General features: G+C 35.0%; 1 pseudogene across 1 annotated transcript; it reads left to right on the top strand.

Annotated features, from left to right (window-relative positions):
- Nucleotides 1–2,268: 2,268 nt before the first annotated feature.
- On the top strand, nt 2,269–2,651 carry LOC308266468 (NADH dehydrogenase [ubiquinone] 1 alpha subcomplex subunit 6-like; annotated as a pseudogene). The gene has a single exon. The product of its transcript is annotated as an NADH dehydrogenase [ubiquinone] 1 alpha subcomplex subunit 6-like (transcript).
- Nucleotides 2,652–4,268: the final 1,617 nt, after the last annotated feature.

The raw sequence follows: 4,268 nt of genomic DNA, 5'->3' as shown, positions 1-4,268 counted from the left end.
AGTCAAAATAATTCTTTCATCCTCTAAGTTGACTTTTTCAGGTATCCATTATAGCAGCAACAAGCTGACTAATACAGCATGTATACGTCTTTCTGAAACTAAGCATATTCTAAGTACTTTCTCTTTATAAATATTTCTTTATATATTTGTATTTGCTATTCACAATTTCTGTCCTTTATTACAGTTTTCTATTACAATTCCTAGAAAAAGTATTAATTTCAATCTCTTTGTATACCACAGAAGACAGATAGAAGCTTTATAGCAGTTCTAATCTTTTTTGTGTGTATGTGGTACTTGGGATGGAACCCAGGGACATTCTAACTCTGAGCCACATGCCCAGCCCTATTTTTTATTCTTTATTTTGAAACAGGGTCTCACTGAGTTGCAAAGAGCCTCACTAAGTAGTTTAGGTTGTCCACGAACCACGATCCTCCTGTCTTAGCTTCCCAAATGCTGAGATTAAAAGAATGCACCACCATACCCAACTAGTACTAATCATTTTAAAGATAATATACAGAACACACGATACTATCATTAGCAATTTTCTTTGGAATTTTCTGAAAAAAATTCCAATGTAATTTTGTACTTTAACTGAAAGAAGAACTTGAGACTAATAGAAAGAGCACATTGTTTCTGAAACTAATAAGGAAAGTGAGGATAACCATGAAATACCAACTTTATTGAAATAAAGTTGAAAAGCAAGGCAAGAGATGAAATGGAAAATTTGAGAGGAAAAGGTTTTAAAATTATTTTTAACTACAAATAGAATAAGGAAAAAAATATAAAAATTTCCCCACTATTATGTAAGGAAGCATTGCTGATTGATGATATTAAAGTAGAAACAAAAAATGTTCCATCTTTACCCAAAAAGTGATCTATAAAAGGACACAGACCACATTAATCAGAAAGGCAGAAAGTCAAGTTGAAAGAATATGGACTATTGTTAACATATTTATTAAGAAATATTGACTAGTTTATAAGTTACCATTTCTATGTTTTATGATCTTCTAGTTTCTCCAAGGTAGAGAGGTTTTATGTTATTGGTATTTGTCTAATATTTATTAACAAATTTCAGTACATAATGGGTGCTTGGTAAATGCATGATAATGACTATTAATAGTAATTAAGCCTCTTGGAAATATTTTGTTTTGCCTATATCAATAAATTTATTTTAGAATATTTACTTGAATATTAGCATCAACACTGACTATATAAAATAAAAGTAAATATAATAGGGCATAATTTTTATTTTGAACAATTTATTGAGGCAAATGCCTAAAAAGTCTAGTCGAGGGATTGTCATTTCTGCCATAGGAGTCTCATACATTCTTCAAGTTTCAACATAGTTGATACATCCTCATAAGACCTTTCCTCATCCTATAAATTATTTCTTCTTTTGAATTTCTATAATACTTTAGATAACTTACATTGTTTTTGTATTTATGTTATTGACTTTAACTAAAATTCTGTCTATGTCATCTATTAAATTATAAGTCTTCAAAAACCAAGACAGTTTATTGATCTTTGTGTCTTTCTATACCTATCGTATATAGATTCAGACAAATATAGATAGATATAAAGAGAGTGAGTAAATCAATGTAATGACTATCCTATGGTAGCAAGTCAGATTTATCTTCATGAAGACCCTTTTTGCTCTACCTGTTGATTCCATTTTTCTTGGTATGAATGCGGGATCTGTAAATATATTACTTTAATAGACTTCCCAACTTATTTTCATGGAACCTGTCAGTGACCTGGAAAGTAACATTTGGAAAGCAGTCACCAACAAGTTGGATATAAGGTTCATCGTTGAGGAATGTCTACCCTAAGTGTGAGTACTTAACAGAGAATGGATAAACTGCTTTGGAATCCAGAGGATATGTGACTTCAAAAGTAAGCGATATAGTATAACAACTGCAAATCAAATGAAATGGTAGTTAGATAAAGTTAGTTTTTTGAAAAACACCTATATCAGTTCTATCTAGCTCCCCATTAGTACCCAAATGGAGAGTTAAATTAAGACCACTAACTTTGTTCTGTAGTGCTTCTTTTATTCCTGTTCTGTGTAAACCATCAGGATGAGTCATCCTCTTTCTTTCAAAAGCTGTTAGAATAACTTTGTGTATCTACTCATACAGTTTGACAGTAAATCTTAAGGCTACCCTTAAAATCCAGAGTACCAATTTTGCCCCATTTTCATGTCATCAAGTTACCTAAAGGGATGGATTTTTCATTAAAAATTAATACTTGAGAGAGGTGGTGGGCAAGATGGTGGCGAGCGGCCTCCGCCAGGCGGCTGCTACCGCCAGCAACTCCGTGAAGCCCATTTTCAGTCGCGACATGAAGGAGGCCAAGCGGAGGGTGCACGAGCTCTACCGAGCCTGGTACCGGGAGGTGCCGAACACTGTGCACTTATTCCAGCTAGACATCACTACGAAACAGGGATGAGATAAAGTCCGAGAAATGTTTATGAAGAATGCCCACATCTCAGACCCCAGGGTTGTTGATCTTCTGGTCATTAAGGGAAAGATGGAGCTGGAGGAAACAAAGTGTGGAAGCAGCGGACACATATTATGCGGTTCTTCCATGAAACAGAAACGCCCAGGCCCAAGGATTTCCTGTCCAAGTTCTATATGGGCCACGATCCATGAAGCCACTCAGTGGAAAGGTCCATGTTGATATGTAATTATTTTGGAGTACAAATAAATTATGTGACAGTCACTTTATAATGGAAAAAAAATTAATACTTGAATCTTTCTTAGGAACACAATAATATTCCAGTAAAGAAACACTACAAAGCTTCAAAGACAAAGAAAACAGGGGAAGAAAAATTAAGAGATGAAAGACCTCAACCTTTGTATGAGATAGAAAATGGATGGAGAATTGATAACTAACTCACTGGAAAGGAGAAGGCTGTAAGTTGTAGGGCCTTCAAAGTAAAGGATTCATGAGACATGAGCTTATTCCCATCACAGAACTCCTAAGAGACCTGGTGCTGCAGATACAGGTTCTACAGAGTGTGAGAACTTAAAAGAATTGGTTGTAAGTCATTCTATTGAGTAACTGGATGCTTAGATCTCTTTCAGTACACTTATAACCTGTGATTAACCTATACCCCACTAAGGTCAGGAGATCTGAGGTTTATTCTTAAACCACACCGAATGGGGAAGACATCAAACATTAGACATGTACAAGATGTTCTTTCTACTAAGTCCTTAACTGAGCACTTAATACCAAAGTAGTTTAAGCACTTAGGAAATGTATCGCAACTCAGCCTAGGAAACAGGTCAGCCTTAAGCTACCCAGTAAAAAGACACAGCAACTTGGGCAAAGTTATTATTATTCTTAATCCCCTCACTGCAGGCTAAAATTTTGATTGCTCAGATCACTTAGTGGCATAGGTTAAAAGTGGTGGAAACCTGCTCAGCTTCCACAGCTCTGAAGCTCGGACTACTTGGTCCCGAACACTTTCATACTGCCATCTTCCAGCCCACTTGGATGCTGAGTGAAATCTTCAGAGATGTCTCTGTTCCCAGAATTCCAAATTTGAATTGCTGTTGCTACTGCTTTGAATATTCTTTAAAAAGTACTTTGGGGGAGGTGAATTTTTGAACTTGAAAAATCTCAGAATGATTTAAATGAAGATTGATGCCTGAAAATGTACTCCCAAAAGATAGCTTCAAGAAGTAGTCTTTGAATTTTTATATGTTCTGGAGAAAATAAAGGAGATTAAGCATTATTTAATCTTTTTTGTACTTATCATTGAGGAGAAAGCATTCTCATTTGTGAGCCATTAAGAGCCCAGTAATAAGAGAAATAATCTTATCATGTAAACTGAAGTAGGAAGAACTTCTAAATCCACTACTTACATTCTTTATTATTATTTCTTCAAAAGTTTTAAGTGGAACTTACTTCTTTTCCTCCAGTTGAATTCATCTCTTAGCTCTTGAATATTGCCTACATAGTCAAATATTATAAATCCTTAAAAATAACATATTGTCTGTGGCAAAACACATCATCATAATGTAAAACACATGATCATAAATCAGGATAATGATTTTAAAATTTTAACTTTAGCTCATCAATCAATTGGGTTACGGCTATGTTTTCCCAGGTGGGTGCAGGTGCCAGTCATAGTCTAGTGGTGATTTCTAAAAGGGCATAACAACGATTAAAGATAAGTGAGCTATATATGTAGAGAGACATGTTCTATTTTGTGGCACAGGGAATGGAAGCCAGAGGCATTTGACCTCTGAGCTATACCCCCA

The sequence above is a fragment of the Muscardinus avellanarius genome (assembly GCF_963383645.1).
Source record: "Muscardinus avellanarius genome assembly, chromosome: 8".
In the NCBI taxonomy this organism is placed as follows: Eukaryota; Metazoa; Chordata; class Mammalia; order Rodentia; family Gliridae; genus Muscardinus; species Muscardinus avellanarius.
Note: the sequence above shows the minus strand (reverse complement) of the source record. Positions and strands in the feature narration are given on the sequence as shown.